The 18,107-nt window shown below is 39.3% G+C and overlaps 1 pseudogene; it reads right to left on the bottom strand.

The window, feature by feature from the left end:
- Nucleotides 1–17,407: 17,407 nt before the first annotated feature.
- LOC126458986 (5S ribosomal RNA) lies at nucleotides 17,408–17,525 on the bottom strand (annotated as a pseudogene).
- Nucleotides 17,526–18,107: the final 582 nt, after the last annotated feature.

Genomic DNA, 18,107 nt, shown 5'->3' with positions numbered 1-18,107 from the left:
CGAAAATTTCAAATTTTTCATACAGGTTTACACCTTACTTCCTATAATCCGGTTAAACAAAATACTGCCGTGAGTCACTTTTGGTAGGCGCCATTTAGCATTTGCTGTACTTGAACTGTTTTATACAACAATACAAAAAACAACAAATAAGTCGAATCCTGTAAACAGTGGGATTCCGAACCTCGACCGAAACGTTCACAAGCTTGGCGACACATCGCAAACCTTTTCATGCACTCGCTCTGTCGCTCACACATAGCCTTTATTCAATTTTGGCCTGTTGGTGCTCCCGTGTTTAATTGTTGAAGGTCTTCAAACTAAGTCATGCCGTCAAAATCTTCGATAAATAATAAAAATTTAACGAATCATTACTAGGATTATTGGATACAAAACCTGGTATATATACTGTATGGGTAAAAGCATCAATTGAAAAGTCTCGACTGAAAAAACAACTTTATCAAGATGTAAGTTCTTGATGCCAAGAAGAAGCAATATTTTTTTCTGTATTTCTAGTCACAAATGTACACTAACAACCAGAATGAAACAACTGTTAAATTGCTACTAGACAAGTGCGATACGACAGAAAAAGGTACCCCAACAAAAGGAAAAGGCAAAAAAGAAGAGAGATCTTCACAGATTCAAAAATCTTTCCAACAAGCCTTTGTTATAGAAATCACTTTGTTGTCTTAACGTATGATGTGAGTATTTTTTAAACCAGTAAAATTTTCTACCTGTAAAAGTATATCTAAATTTCACTCTTTAGAAACATAATGACGTTGAGTTATTGATCTATATGCCCTACTTTATGTCCACATTTTTTTTAAAATGAAGATCAGAAGCGTTGTGTTACCACCAACTTTACAGTTTTCACTAAAGCTCGCAGAAAAAATGTGCCCATTGCCCATACGTAAAATACTGGACAAGTGCCACATTTTATCTTATACACATCTGACTTTGAGTATTAATTATGAACTACCCTTTTATGCCATATTTAAGTTAGTTAGTTATATGTTCCATAAATAATTTGAAAGGTTCTTTTATCGAAATGATATGGAACGAGTTAGTTTACAGGATATGTATGCATCATTAGTGTTAACGTTAATGAATGTATTATTCTTTAGACCTACAAATGCAGTCTTGCAATTGCACTTAATAACTATTTTTTTACAGGGTTCCAGTATTCAAACAAACCTTCGCATATGGAATACAAGGAGTTACGTAGGAGAAATGATTTTAGGTTAGATTTAAAACTTGCTTTGCTACTTGTCAGACATTTGATGTTATTAGGCAAATGATCAAAAATTTTTGTTGCTGAGTACTGAACTCCATTCTGAGCCACTGACAGCTTCAATAGTGGGGCATAAAAGGATTTTTTTCCTCTAGTGTTGTAGCTGTGGACATCGCTATTCTTCTCAAACTATCAAGTACTATATATGACGGCTTCCATTTGCGAATGTATGTAGGTTGAAATGCCTAACTGCTTGAAAAAGTACCTACACAACTTTAGGTGAACACCACATGTTATTTTTCTGCTAGCTTTTGTACAACTAATACTGATGTGTACTGTGAGGCTTTAGGCACAATAACAACACAGCCCAGATAAAAAAAAGCAGAACAAGTTTATTAGTAAAGACGTTAACTCGAATGCCCTCCTTGGTGTAAGTTTTTACATTGACAGTACGTAGTTGAATCAGAACTGCATTTCAAAGGTGCAGTAACTGTTTACTGGACTGATAGTCCCAAGAAATAGTTAGTTCAATTTCTGAATTAACTTTGGAATGAAAAAGTCAATAACATAGTGCACTATGGCAGTCAATACCAAAGTCCGCAAATATCCCCAGTGCAGAGGCTCGGTGAATTCTGATCACGGCACTGACTCCTCCACATAGCAGAGCTTGCTGGCTGGAACATGACGTCAAAAATCCTGATGATTCTTTAGTGAAACTCTGATGAATTGATAATGTGGTCAGCACCTGGCCCAGAGGGCTCGTTAGAAGTGAAATGGCCCAGCCCAACCAGGATGTCATTGTGTGAAGGCGCCAGCATACAGCTGCGCCTGTTTGTGGCCACGTGACCCTGTGGAGGCAAGTAGGTCCGTGGGAGCATCGATCTCTTTTGGCAAACATGCTGCCGCCTCCTGGCCAAGTGGGTGCACAAAACCTTCTGGTTGTCTTCTGCTAGAGTAGCACTCGCAGCTTTGCTGCATAGGACACCCACTTGATGCTGATTTATGTCTGGTTCCTAAATGAGGGGGCGAATAGCTCACACGTAGCAAAGCGACAAGTTGTTCCAGAAAATTATTTTACAAGGCATCACTGAGTGAAAGTATGCAAGATATTGGCGAAGCTGATTGTCATTATGGAAGACTACTCGTATCATATTCCTAGCGAAAGAACTTGTAATTTGTTCAGCCACTTTTCGTTTTTAAGTCAATACCACAAATTTCTCTTTTTGAGTTTCATCTCTGTATCTATTGTAAGTATGCTGTTTAGGTTTTTATGTTGGTAACGCCACGTAGTGCTCTGTATGAAAATCGCTGACTGCGCTGTGTGCGGTCTGTGGCTGGTTGGACTCATTGTTAGAATATTTGCTTGTGTAGTGTTGGGCTGTTGGATGTGAACAGCGCGTAGCGTTGGGCAGTTGGAAGTGAGCTGCCAGCAGTGGTGATAGTGGGGAGAGAGATGCCAGAGTTTTGAGCGGACGATCTGGACGTGTGCAGGGATTATTGAAAGTCAGATTACGTTGCGCTAAAAAATATTGTGTGTCAGTTTAGTGATGATCAGAATAAGTAAAGAAAAACTGTCTGAGTACGTTGAGTTTTACTCAGCTGTTTCTGTATCAAATAACGTACGAGTTTTTCCAGCACTGTCATTCGCAATTTTTCTAAGGGGACGTTACATTGTACTACTCATCTCCTTCTTAATTAATTCTTCGTGCAAGTTAATGAAATATGTTGCTTAATAACCATTAGTCATTGCTGCTTGCTTTCAAATATGAAATTCACAGTTGTACTCTCTTGATTAAAAGTTGGGCTACGTAATCCATACATCATGGACGGAAAATTCGTTCAATTCTATGCCGTGGAATGCAAAGACTTAGGATTAATGACAATATCTTAACAGATCGGCACGTATCACATAGAGAAAGAAATTCAATGTGTTACCCTTAGGCAGTACGCTTAGATTGTGCAAAGTAATATTTACAGTAGTAACAGAAGTGAAGTTGATATTTAACGTTTAGTATTTTTTATTACACATTTATTTATGTATTTGCTTTGTATACGCGTATTAATGCTCCAATGATGCTCACTGTAATAGCTGTAGTCATACAGGGTCTTTATTAATACTTGAGTGCTGAAAGGATCCATTGATTTTGGGAACATCCGAATTAATCATTTTAAAAAGAAAAGCTCAACTGCTTGATATTAAAGTTACTATTTATAATTTTGCCACTAATAATATGTTCTTAAGGTTTCAAATACCGATGAGCGTATGTGCAGAATTTAAATTTTAAATCATAAAGCAAGGAATGTATTTCGTGTGGCGCAATCGCCGGTGAAAGTATTTCAATTGGACGCCATTTCGACAACTTTCGTGTTTCCACCCTAATTATCCAACCACAGAAAGGCACCTACAATTCAAAGTCATTCCTAGTGACTCTTTGCATCGATGGAAGTGGATGCTAGATTAAAGAGAGACTGAAAATTGTGTTCTGATCCTGCTTTGCCCTGAGTTTTTCCAGTCATAAATCAGTAATGGATAAATTTTCGTATTGTAGGAGTAGGTATGCTATGACTTAGGGACGAGAAGGTTGTATGCTCAGCAGTTACATTTATGTCGCCCAAGTTTTTTTCTTTCAGTAACTCTTCTTTGGAAAGCTGATATGTCACTGTAGTTTATCTTGTAAACAAGAACAACTACTGGTCATCTCTTTCAGCAGACAGTTCCAGTAATTTGGCTGCAAAAGATGGGCAACAGTTACTCTTCTTCTTCTTCTTCTTCTTTCTAAGACATTTCTGCTTATGCAAGCCGTTCACAGAAGCTTTTCCAATCTTCTCTTTTCTCCTGCAAAAGTTAAATATTGGGGATTATGGACTATCATCATTTTCGTGTAGAGTTAACACTGAAAAATAAGGAGTAGCAACATATATAGAAGTTGCATACAAGGTCAAAAAATTGAAAGAAATAATTTTTGTATGGATCAAAACCTAGAAGCATTTACTTGTGAATTATTACTGCAGAATACTTTCCTGGTAACTGCAACAGTCTACAGATCCTGCCTAGGAACACTACAAGAAATCTAAATGTAGTTGAGCTACCAGTCAAACAAAAAGAACAGCTAATAGTTGGCGGGGATTTCAATGTAGTCTTCCTAAAAGATACAGATAGGAAAAATGAACTGTTATCATATTCCAATTTAATTTTTAGAGTCAATATTCCGGCCTTTGAACAGCAATATAGTAGGACACTGATCGATAAGGTTTACATAGATGGTGCTTAGGCTGACACAGTTGATTTGTTAATCGACTATCTGATCATGATGCCCACTTAATGGATATAAACAATATAGCACCTTATAACCCTGAGGCAGGTTCATACAAAATAGTGAGGCTTATTAATGAGAATGTGATATAATGGTTTAAGGGAAAATCCAAAAGATCCATTAAAAAACAAGTGAGCTGTGGATTACTAAGGGAATTAAAATCTCATGTAAGAGGAAGAGGGAAATTTATATAAAAACCGGAATAAATCAAAATCTGACATACTTGCATGCTACAAAAAATACCGCATTATTGTGAGGTAAGTCATTAAAATGTCAAGTAGTATGTACATCTTGACAGAAATGAATAATGAGGAAAATAAAATTAAAATTATATGGGATATTGTCAAAGAAGAGAGAGGACAGCTAGGCAGTGTACAAGATAAAATGACAATTCTACTAAATGACAATGTTGTGATTGATAATTCGCAGGCTGCAAGTATCTTAACAGTCTATTTCGAATTGTAGCAACAAAAATGGTATTAAATGGTTCAGTTGAAGAAGCAAGAGAATGTACTGAAAATGTCATTCCACAAAACTTCAAGCAACTACAAGCAGCAACAATAGCCTTCATTGAAAGTAATAGAATCATAAAAACACTAAACAACAAAAGCTCATATGGTGATGATGGAATTTCAGACAATTTTGAGACGTTGTTGTAACTTAATGAGTAATGTCCTGAGGGATATATGTAATGCATAACTGGCAAAGGGAATTTTTCCAGAAAATTAAAATACACAATGGCTAAGCCTCTTCATAAGAAATATGACAAGAAGGACTTAAATAATTATCATCTAGTTTCCTTGGTGACATTTTTTCCAAAATATTAAAAAAAAGTAATGTACTCAAGAGCAGTCTCATATTTAGATAGAAACAATTTACTAAACATATCACTGCTTGTATTCCAGAATGCTTGCTTGAGTGAGAATGCTATTTATACATTTCTCATCAAATATTACAAGCCTTACATCATAAAATATTGCCAGCTGATATTCCTTGTGACTTTTCTAAGGTATCTGATTATGTAGAAACACTCAAGTTTTATGGAATTGATGGCTTTATGCACATCTGGTTTGAATCATATCTAACAATCAGAAAGCAAAAACTTTTCCTGAATAATTCAAACAATGTTGGAAAGTTAGAAAATTTTAATGACCAGGAATAAATCACAAAGAGAGGCCCACAGGGTTCAGTTTTGGGTCCACGCCTATTCCTTCCATATGTGAACCACATTCCACTTAAGGGGATTTGGAACGCCCTATCCTGATAATGTAAAATTTAGTGATTTGGCTTCCCTGTATTTCATGAACCACTGCAGCCATTGACATGAAACTTTTACAAGACATTAAACTGTATGTTCTGAGTCTATTGAACTGTCTGCATCTCGTGGTCTCATGGTCGCGTTCTCGCTTCGCGAGCACGGGGTCCTGGGCTCGATTACCGGTATGGTCAGGGATTTTCAACTGCCTTGAAATGACTGGGTGTTTGTATTGTCCTCATCATTTCATCATCGTTCATGCACGTGGCAAGATTGAACTGAGAAAAGGTTGAGAATTTGTATGGGCACTGACAACCGTGCAGTTGAGCGCCCCACAATCCAAACATCATCATCATCATCTATTGAACTACAATAACTGCATTTCAGCCACTACTTTTGGAAACAGAATTTTTTAATTACATGGTTAAAATTTTGTGTACTATTTTTGTCTGTTATCCTAAATAATTTTACTTATACATAACATTATGTTCCTCTTTTAGTTCAGTAGACTCAGGATATATACGTTATTACTGCCTGAATTTGAATACTCTACTCAAAGGGTTTTCTGAGATTTAGGGAAAAATGCACCAGAATATGTAAATTTTCAGGAAGGGGTTCTGAAGTTTCAGAAGACTGTAACTCAATATATGCTTAATTTTTTATTTTTAGTCACTCAGAAGCACCCTGCACCATACTGTACATCAACCTCTTGATCTTTTTCCAAGTTTTTTCTTCTTTTCTTCTTTCTGGATTCCTTAGTGGCCAATGGTGCTGCATATTTTGCTTTATCAATGCGAACTTTGTCCATCCATTCAACTTTTCTGACACATTTTCCTCCAGGATTTGTTCAAATGTTTGTGAAATCTTATGGGACTTAACTGCTAAGGTCAGCAGTCCCTAAGCTTACACACTACTTAACCTAAAGTATCCTAAGGACAAAAACACACACCCATGGCCGAGGGAGGACTCGAACCTCCACTGGGACCAGCCCCACAGTCAAGACTGCAGTGCCCAAGACCGCTCGGCTAATCCCACGCGGCGCTCCAGGATTGATTCCAACCTGCTGTAGTTCTTTCACCCCACCAATGTTGCCATCATTAAAAGCAATAAAACATCACTGACGCCCAAATTTAATCTCTTCATTTCAACAAAAACATTTTTTGGTAAGCATGTCCATATAAGATTACTGAACAACTCATTGCGATTTTGACTCTGACCATGCAGACACCTCTTCAGTAATTCAGGATTTGCCAGGTCTCTGCAAACAGGTTTTATGGTATCCATAACTGCTGTTGGGATGGAATGTTTATGGCTGTATGAACTGTTTGAGTACTGGCCATTGCAGTAATTGCACCATGAATCAGGTCCAGGAGGGCAAAGATTGTGTACTGGTTTTTTATCAGCTGACAGTCTGTGGAAGAAGGTAGCCCATACTAACTGCTTAATTTTCAACAAATCCTCAGTATTATTTCTAATGACCATCCCCCTGCTGTAGTTCATCATTCATTTTGTCTGTCAGCCTGCCTCTTATGGTTCTACCATCAGACAGTTTCTAGTCTCTCAAAATTTGTTTCAGCTACCTCAACCTGGTGCCCATCCTCTTCTGGACATGACCCACACTTTCGAGTTTTGCGATAGTCTTTTCACCATAAGGCTGAGCGGCTACTACACTGTTATATGCTTTTGAGTCTCCATCAACTAAGAATTTAGTGTAACACACTCCCCTTTCGCTCACAGATCGACTGAGAATTTCAGTAGCTGCAGAGGCCTCCATACCATCACTTTCCCTTCATAATCTCTGACACAGATATGCCCTTCTTCATTCCCTGATTTACACTTACAACAATGTTTAGTTAAAATCTGGAAATCTATTACCTTTCCAGCATCCACACTGGTCACCATAGCAACAGAATTCTTAGAACTGTAACCGCACTTCTGCCAAGTGCCATCAAAAGCTACTAGCATGTCAGTCATACCATCAATTATTTCAACACCTTGGTTTGAAACACCCTTCACATGCAATAGATTCTACAGCAGCTCCAAAAAATCCTGCATTCTTGTCGATTTTACAAGGTGGGCGTGGCATATTCATCATGGCACACATTGTTTCTGCTGTAGTGTGTCCTTTGCCAGTAGCTCTCGATCTATAAAACCACCTAACATTTACTTCAAAATAATTATCTTTACACTTATCAGAATTCCAAAATGAATGAGTATATTTACAACTGGCACAATCAATGATAAGTTTCCAGGCTAGTCCATTTGACACCTCAGTGTCTTCATGTTAACTAACAGTGACTCTCCACATATTTTACAACACACACATTCAACTAACACCCATGTTAGGATGTGTAAATCTATCAGAATATAACCTAACCTACCACTTACATCACTTTCGTTTTGAGAAAACTGTGTGTCACAACGTTTTATTTTAATCTTTGAAGCAGTAATGGATGTTTCTTAGATACTGACGAGTTTCCTGAATTTCATTGTCTGTAACTTCACACTCCACATACTGAACACAATGTATCCCTTTATTCGAAAATCTATTACCATGAAACCCACGTTTCTTAAAAACACTTCGTTTTGGCGTCATACTTTACTTTTTGAGAGATTTACCAATCTATTCGTCACTTTTCCTCGGAAAAACGTTAGCACTTTGACATACAACACCTGTTTAGACCATGAAACCATACGATACTGTTTTTGACAGTGCTGCCAATACAAACACGTAATTTAACCTCTATAACACAGCAATCCACAGCCTCCTATAAAAAAAAATACCAATTTTATTAGATCTTGAAGTAACGCATGTAAAAATTTTAACATTTTCAACTGTTGTAGATTATATTTAAAAAATAAAATAAAATACCTCTCACGTGAGTTTATAAGTGATACATATACATATCATTTTATTAGGAAAATTGCAAATTTTATAATGAGATAAAAATCCGAAAACGTGAAAAAAAATTTTCCATTCTAACTCCCCTTAATGTCCAGCAATTAGAATTGGCGCTTTTTGCGTGATTCTCTGAAAATGGATTCACCCCTAATTTTGAAAAAAAAAACACTGTATTCATTGCTGTCAACAAACAGAGACATATCAACAGTTAATGTAGCATATGAACAGGAGTCAGTAAAGAGTGTAGAATGCTCTAAATGTTTGGATGTACACAATTACGAAAACTTTGAGTGGAAGAACCATATTACTGAGCTCCATAAACAGTTAAGTTCAACCAGTTTTGCCATTGGTATAATTGCTAGTCTTGAAGCAAGCGAATTAACCTCTTGACCTATTTTGCATATTTCTACTGAATAATGTCTTATGGAATAGGTTTTAGGGGTTAACTTACAACTAAGAAAGAAAGTACTAATTATGTAAAACCGAGCAATAAGAATAAAATTTTACATTCACCCATGGTCGTCATGTAGGTACCTCTTCAAGGAGTTAGGCATCTTAACTGCATCGCCACAATACAAATATTTGCCAGTGAAATTCGTCATAAATAATCCCTCAGAATTTGAGAAGAACAGTGATGTCCATACCTTCAATACTACAGGAAACAAGTGATCCTTATTGCATGTTATTAAAGCTGTCAGTGGCTCAGAAAAGAGTTCAGTCTACTGCAACAAGAATTTTATATCATTTGCCCAACAACATAAATGTCTGACAGGTAGCAAAGAAAGTTTTAAATTTAACTCAAAATCATTTCTTCTAGACAACACCTTCTATTCCATGGACAGTGTTCTATTTCAAATTTGATAGCCTCCAAATGACATATGGAACGTGTAATTAACTATCATTCTGTGTCTCCTCCCATTGTAGTCCTCTTCAGTTGACATCAGCCTTTACCTGGTGTCTACATCTTGCTTAGTCTTTTAGATGGCATTCTTCTAGATTCTGTCCATTCCAGAGATTTTCTTGGAAGTCTTTCATGTTCCATTCTTTGAATGTGGCAAGACCATTTGAGCCTATTTCTCTCCATAGGTTCATTTAGAGAATTGATCTGAAACGTGTTTCACATTGTTTCATTCCTTATCCTGTCCCTTCACGTCTTAGGCAAGATCGTTCATAGAAGGAACATATCCAATGCTTGTATCTACTCAAATCTTTCATTGTCCAAGTCCACCATTCTAATCCATTGATCAAAACTGAGAGAAAATATTACTTCTGTATCATTAACTTTGCATTATCAGGTATTTTCCAAGTCCTAATTATGTCCAATTCACAAAAATAAAATTTTGAGCAATTTTCTATCCTCTCCAAAATTTCATCCTCGATGTTTCATTTTTTGGTTACATACTTCTTCGAAATTTGAAGGCATTCACTTTTTTAATGATCTTTCTATTACAACTTACATTCTTTATTTCATAATTTTTCCTGATGATTTTCACTACCTCACTTTTTGTTAAGCTTATTATCATGCCTGCTCCTTCACTTACCCTCTGCCAGGTATTTAGTTGTTCTTCCAGTATCTGTACATTGTCATCGCAAATCATCACATCGTCTACATCTTCTATGATATTTGTATTATCTGCTGTTGTTTCTTGGTGAACTTTCCTGGTGATATTCGAGAGCAGTAGTGAGAGCTCACTTCCTTGTCAATCCCTTCTATCTGTCCAAAATCCTTTTTTGCCACAGAGGAACAGTAGAACTGATGGGGAATGGTGATGGTGGGACACTACTGCAGGCAGGCACTCTATGTGAACAGTGTGTGTTGGCGTGTATAAACGTTTATCTCTTTGTGGATACAAATGTTCGTTTTATTTTTATTGTATCCGAAGTTGTGATTCATAGGGAGTGTTATTCTTCTCTTGGTGCTTTTGTGATCATTGAGCTACTTTTCTCTTTTCTTTATGCGCCTCTGTAAAAAATTCTATTCCTGGAGAGTGGGACTGGTCTTTATTCTGTTATTAAGGCATTAATTGCCGTTTCTGTTTGATTCCGGTGCCTTTATTATGTTAAGTGTTCTGCATACGTGGAATTGGTGCACTCATTCTTCAATGCTCTTTAGTGCTCTTTGTATATAATATTAGATTTTCTGGTAGTTACCCCAACATATTTGAATTTGCAGCTGTTAGAAAATAACTGATAGATCAGTGAAGTGTTATGCTTACCTTTTTCTTCTTTCCCTGTTTTTAGTTCTTTTAAACAGCACTTCTTCCTTTAAAGACAATCTTAATTTCATGTTATATTTACAGATATTCTTAATTTTGTGTATGAGTTATTTGCGATATGTCATTTTTCGTGTCCTACTACTCATGTTGAGATATGAGTACACTTTGTGTTACGTATTGGTATGTGTGGATTACTCTTATCTTGGGTAACTTAATTAAAGTGAGCAGACAAATCTCATATACTGAAATTTGACATATACCTGCTCAACACAAAAAAGAGGCTGCTCGCTTTACTATGAAAATATTTTTATGCTATCTCAACAGTTCACTGTTGTTTTCCGATCTTAAACCGTGTTCTTAGGCTACGATCATTTCAAATTCCTCGGGTAAAGGACGAGTCGTTCACCACTGTGTTCTAACGGTCCGCCGGAAGGAAAAAACGGCGGTGTCTTTGTGTAACATTACTGAAAGCACCATGTAGAGCGTTTGCAACGGAGGAAGGGATGCAGACGTGTGTGAGGTAAGATGGTTAACGCCGAACAATGTTACAGCATTGAGACAAAGTCGTCGCAGCGAAATAATAGTCACTAATTTTTTGTTAAAACGTTTTTACTAGTAATATCATAAGAAACAGAATTCGCCTGTCAGCACTACTCTGTGGAAAAAAACGTCCTTGTTACGTCAATATTATGAACAGGCACACTTTTGTCTTGGGCTTTGAAGGGATAGTGCACGGATCTATAATAGTCTCAGTCTGTGGAATAATCGTGTTGGTGCTAGCAACCTTTAAAGATTGTCGGAAGTTGATTTAGTTTCAACGGCGATATTAGTGTCAGTGAGTGATCACTTCGCCTCCGAACTTCTGTAAAGGATTCTAGAAACATATTCTTTAATGAAAAGGTATAAAAACCATTATTTACTTTAAACAGTGACTGATGTATTATTGTGCCAATGAACTACGCCCATAGGATCTTCGTAACGACATTTGCTGGATGTTTCAACGGCTGAATCTGCAAGCACGGTCATTTATTCTTTGGATAACAATATTATCAGGTTTACTGATTTTATGAAATTCTACGGTGCCCTAAATATCATCAAATCTCATCGCAGGACTGTAATTTCGGTACGCAGACCCGTTGATTCTGTGACCACAAGTAAAGCACCTTTCTAAATTGCAGACGACCGGAGAATTAATGTAGCGGAGTCGCTGTTGAACTACGAGATCTTCGGAACCAGCACGGCGATTTCTAGGAAGTTTTCATATTATCAGAAGCAATCCAGCAATAAAGACAGTTTTAAATAATTAATTTAACTCAAAATTAAACCTCTACTAATAATATTTTTCATAATAATAAGAAACAATAATATTCTGCTTCTACACCCATACTTCCTTCGTTTTTACTCAGGAGGATGGTAGCTCGAACCACTGCCAGACCATCCAGATTTTGGTTTTCCGTTATGTAAGTAGGCTTGCCAGAAAGTCACTCCGTTTAAGTGTGTGAAGGGGAGGAGTCCCACCTTGTGCTCTGTCCGTGGGAAAATTAATTACGACTTCCAGTCTCAGTCTTGACCGCATAAGGCTCTCGAAGTCGTCTGTAATTGCAGGTGATTCAAAATTGATTAATGAAGAAGCTGAAGATGTGGACAGGGGTTAAAACACACAGTGAGGAAGGTTAACAAAAATATGCATATATTAATACAGAGAACTTGTACATCACCGTTTCACAGAAGTACGGATGCAACTACGAATTCACTGCAGACAATCATACGCAATATACTGACACTTAAACGGAAACAGGCACTGTTAACACAGTGATTTGAACGAACATCACTACTCTGAAATTCACACTTATGTGCTCGGCAGAAGGTTCTTCTAACCACCTTCAGAATATTTCTCTACCGTTTTACACTCTAACAACTCGTAGGAAAAATGAACACTTAAAATTTTCTGTATAACTCTGGCTTCTCTTATTTTACTATGATAATAACGTCTCCCTGTGTAGCTTATCGACAATAAAATATTGTCGCATTCGAAGAAGAAAGTTTGTGATTGAAATTTCCTCGAAAATATCTCGTCGCAACGAAAAACACTTTTGTTTTATTGACTGCCAATCCAACTCGCTTATAATATCCGTGACAGTTTCTCCCCAATTTCGTGAAAATACAAAACGAGTTGCCCTTCTTTGGACTTTTTCGATGTCCTCTGTCAATCCCATCTGGTAAGGATCCTATACCGCACACCAGTACTCTAGCAGAGCACGAACAAGCTTAGTGTAGGCGGTCTCTTTAGTAGTTCTCTTGCACCTTCCAAATGTTCTGCCATTTTTTGGTTTGCCTTCCCCACAACGTTATCTATGTTATCGCTCCAGTTTAAGTTGTTCGTAATTGTAATTCCAAGATATTTAGTTGAATTCACAGCCTAATTTGTGTGATTTATTGTGTAATCGAAATTTAACGGATTTCTTTTCGTACTCAGACTTTTACTTATCCAGAGACAATTGCCACTTGTTCCACCATACAGATATCGTGTATAAGTCATTTTTCAATTGGTTTTGATTTTCTGATGTCTTTACTGGACGGTAAATAATAGCATCATGTGCAAAAAACCTAAGAGGGCTGTTCAGATTGTGTTCTAAATCGTTTATATACACTCCTGGAAATGGAAAAAAGAACACATTGACACCGGTGTGTCAGACCCACCATACTTGCTCCGGACACTGCGAGAGGGCTGTACAAGCAATGATCACACGCACGGCACAGCGGACACACCAGGAACCGCGGTGTTGGCCGTCGAATGGCGCTAGCTGCGCAGCATTTGTGCACCGCCGCCGTCAGTGTCAGCCAGTTTGCCGTGGCATACGGAGCTCCATCGCAGTCTTTAACACTGGTAGCATGCCGCGACAGCGTGGACGTGAACCGTATGTGCAGTTGACGGACTTTGAGCGAGGGCGTATAGTGGGCATGCGGGAGGCCGGGTGGACGTACCGCCGAATTGCTCAACACGTGGGGCGTGAGGTCTCCACAGTACATCGATGTTGTCGCCAGTGGTCGGCGGAAGGTGCACGTGCCCGTCGACCTGGGACCGGACCGCAGCGACGCACGGATGCACGCCAAGACCGTAGGATCCTACGCAGTGCCGTAGGGGACCGCACCGCCACTTCCCAGCAAATTAGGGACACTGTTGCTCCTGGGGTATCGGCGAGGACCATTCGCAACCGTCTCCATGAAGCTGGGCTACGGTCCCGCACACCGTTAGGCCGTCTTCCGCTCACGCCCCAACATCGTGCAGCCCGCCTCCAGTGGTGTCGCGACAGGCGTGAATGGAGGGACGAATGGAGACGTGTCGTCTTCAGCGATGAGAGTCGCTTCTGCCTTGGTGCCAATGATGGTCGTATGCGTGTTTGGCGCCGTGCAGGTGAGCGCCACAATCAGGACTGCATACGACCGAGGCACACAGGGCCAACACCCGGCATCATGATGTGGGGAGCGATCTCCTACACTGGCCGTACACCACTGGTGATCGTCGAGGGGACACTGAATAGTGCACGGTACATCCAAACCGTCATCGAACCCATCGTTCTACCATTCCTAGACCGGCAAGGGAACTTGCTGTTCCAACAGGACAATGCACGTCCGCATGTATCCCGTGCCACCCAACGTGCTCTAGAAGGTGTAAGTCAACTACCCTGGCCAGCAAGATCTCCGGATCTGTCCCCCATTGAGCATGTTTGGGACTGGATGAAGCGTCGTCTCACGCGGTCTGCACGTCCAGCACGAACGCTGGTCCAACTGAGGCGCCAGGTGGAAATGGCATGGCAAGCCGTTCCACAGGACTACATCCAGCATCTCTACGATCGTCTCCATGGGAGAATAGCAGCCTGCATTGCTGCGAAAGGTGGATATACACTGTACTAGTGCCGACATTGTGCATGCTCTGTTGCCTGTGTCTATGTGCCTGTGGTTCTGTCAGTGCGATCATGTGATGTATCTGACCCCAGGAATGTGTCAATAAAGTTTCCCCTTCCTGGGACAATGAATTCACGGTGTTCTTATTTCAATTTCCAGGAGTGTAGATTAGGAACAACAGGAGGCCTATAACACTTCCTTGGGGGACGCCGGACATCACTTCTGTTTTACTCTATGATTTCCCGTCGATTACTACGTACTGTGACGTTTCTGATAGTAAATCACGAATCCAGTCCCACCACTGAAGCGGTTCTCTATAGGCACGCACTCTGATTAGACGTCTCTCGTGAGGAACGGTGTCACAAGCCTCGACGGAATCTAGAAATATGGAAGCAATTTGAGATTCCCTGTCGATAGCACTCATTACTTCGTGCGAACAAAGAGCTAGTTGTCTTTCACAAGAAAGATATTTTCTGAACCTGTGCTATGTGTCAATAGCCGTTGTCTTCGAGATAATTCTTAATGTTCGAATTCAGTATATTTTCCAAAATCCTTAACAAGTAGTGAACAGAGAGTGGAGGGCAATGTGCCGTTACTGTAGACGCCAAATTTAAACTCCGCGCTGTGGATACTGTTGGGGGAAAGCTTTCTTTATAAGGTAGAGAGATTTGAGAGATCACTGCAGTCGGTTGCCGAAGTAACAAGCGGCGTGGTAGTGATGCTGAAGAGGGATTACAGCATACAGTTAAATCTCGCCGCGTTAAAACGATGGTGCTTTATCGCAGGCGTCATAAAGCATATCTGTCCAAGGTAATGAACAGTAAAACCGTAACGAGACTCTAGGCGGCATGTGCCCGGGGCAGAATGCGATAAGTGTGGCGTCTTCCGAACGTGCAAACCGCTGATGTCTCAACAAAGACAATAGGATCGAGTTTGTTGACTTAGTCAACCAGGAGATACGCGATCAGTTGTAAATTTTTTATTTGTGTTAGGGATTGAAACCCACCAAGTCAATATCCTGCATGAAGTCTTCTTTATTTGGATGGATTACTAGTTTCGCCTAACAATCTATCCATCTCCCGATCATAAGACATTCGTGATTAGTGCTGACGTCATTACGGCTTCGCACATCGTTAAAATCTGTCTTAATGACAACATCCATACATGATGTAACTAAAAACAGCTTTGCATCATTCGTGCAAAGTGTAATTTAACGATGATCAGAAAAAAAGGCGTTGTGCCCTTGAAATTCAGTAAATGCCACAATACATATTAATACAAAGGAGAAAAAGCCAAAGTTCCAAATTTCGCTTTTATTTGCTTTATTTACTTCAGCTCGGGACCCGTTTACACTTTGTTATACGGGTATGTTCATCTTGACTTGGTTCCGAAATACCATTTTCACTGTCTGGGTCATTTGAAAATGGGTCCCGACCCGAATCTAGTCATCAAATAAATAAAAGTGAAATTTTCAACTTTGGCTGGTTAACACAATTCGCTGCCCTGCAATTACTCCAGTATACTGGAAGTTCGTAAATAAACAGGTTTTACTTAATCTCGTAACAGATATCATCATACGAAAGTTGCTACCACGTACTACATGTGAACAGTATTGCAGCTGATGCCTATCACAACGTTTAAGAAAGGCAACGTTCGGCACGTACATAATACACACATGTGTGGCCGGTATTGTAGCGAAATGGGGACTGACGACCATTAAGTTCTGGCAAGTTGCCTGAGGCGAAGATCGCTATGTGACGCTAGCGGCTAGCGCTATGTGACGTTCATGGCTACAAGTTCTAACAAGGGACATTGCGAGAATGTATTTAAAATTATATAGCTTGTCTTATAGTTTAAACCAACAGGACTTTAACAACTAGCATGATTGGAATCTACTGGTGCTATACAAACCAAGCGATATGGTTTTATGTAATAGTTTATCGTATTTGATACTTTACAAGGGACTATCAGCTTTTGCCCGTGTCTCAAAATATTTTTATTTTTGATACATGTCTGAATTATGAGGAACAATTTCCGCTGCCTCTTCTCTGTATTAAAGAATATTTTCAGTTTTATAGGCGTCGTTCAATAACGAGCGATGAAAAGCTATTTTTAAATATGTCATTTATGGATGTTGTCATTGTAAGAAAAATTTTAACGATGTGTGAATGAACAGAATCAAGAATGTTTTATGTGATTCTTCAGTTTCTCCCGGTGTATTTGTTGATCTAACAGTCTCCGGGTGTACTGCCGGTTGATAGTGCCCAACGGGCACAATATTTCGGCGATAGGATGTGTCGCAATCTCCAGGTGCGCTCACGAACTGAGTACCCAACAAGAAATCTGCCACAGCTCTGTACCAACAGATTACAACACGACAAAACACACACAAGGCAAATTTAGTTTCAATGGATATTTCCATACTAAACTAAGAAAACCTAAACTCCCCCCCGAACAGGCAATAAAGGCCCAACAGTACCGACCGGCCACCATGTCATCCTCAGCCCACACTGTATGCGTATATGGAGCCGCTACTTCTCAATCAAGTAGTTCTTCAGTTTGCCTCACAAGGGCTGAGTGCACCCCGCTTGCCAACAGCGCTCGACAGACCTTATGGTCACCCATCCAAGTGCTAGCCCAGCCCAACAGCGCTTAACTTCGGTGATCTGACGGAAACCGGTGTTACCACTGCGGCAAACCCGTTGGCGTGTTTCAATACAACATCTGAAAACACATCCTAATCTTGTCTATAAAACCACATATAATAAGAATAACAATATTGTAAGCCAGCATTTCTCCAATTCGTCCCTCACTGTCTGTTCCCTTCTAGTCATCCATTTTGATTTTGTTTATTTATCTTATTGTCTTTGTCAATTTATTCCAAATTGTTATTTAATTTGTTATTTTATCATATATACATAGTCCCTAGAGTAAAGTATAATAGTCCATACTTAATTATACATGGCGCAGCTTATGTACATCCAACTATGTTACAAAAGTCAGTCGGCCGGAGTGGCCGATCAGTTCTAGGCGCTACAGTCTGGAACCGCGCGACCGCTACGGTTGCAGGTTCGAATCCTGCCTCGGGTATGGATGTGTGTGATGTCCTTAGGTTAATTAGGTTTAAGCAGTTCTAAGTTCTAGGGGACTGATGACCTCAGAAGTTAAGTCCCATAGTGCTCAGAGCCATTTTTTTTATTGTACCTTGCCCCCTATGTGTAATTACTTGTTCAAACTTATTCATTTGTACTATATCTTCTTTGATGTTGAAAGCATGTAGTTATTGCCT

This window comes from Schistocerca serialis, chromosome 2, assembly GCF_023864345.2.
Source record: "Schistocerca serialis cubense isolate TAMUIC-IGC-003099 chromosome 2, iqSchSeri2.2, whole genome shotgun sequence".
Classification (NCBI taxonomy): Eukaryota; Metazoa; Arthropoda; class Insecta; order Orthoptera; family Acrididae; genus Schistocerca; species Schistocerca serialis.
This window is presented reverse-complemented; position numbering and strand designations above follow the sequence as displayed.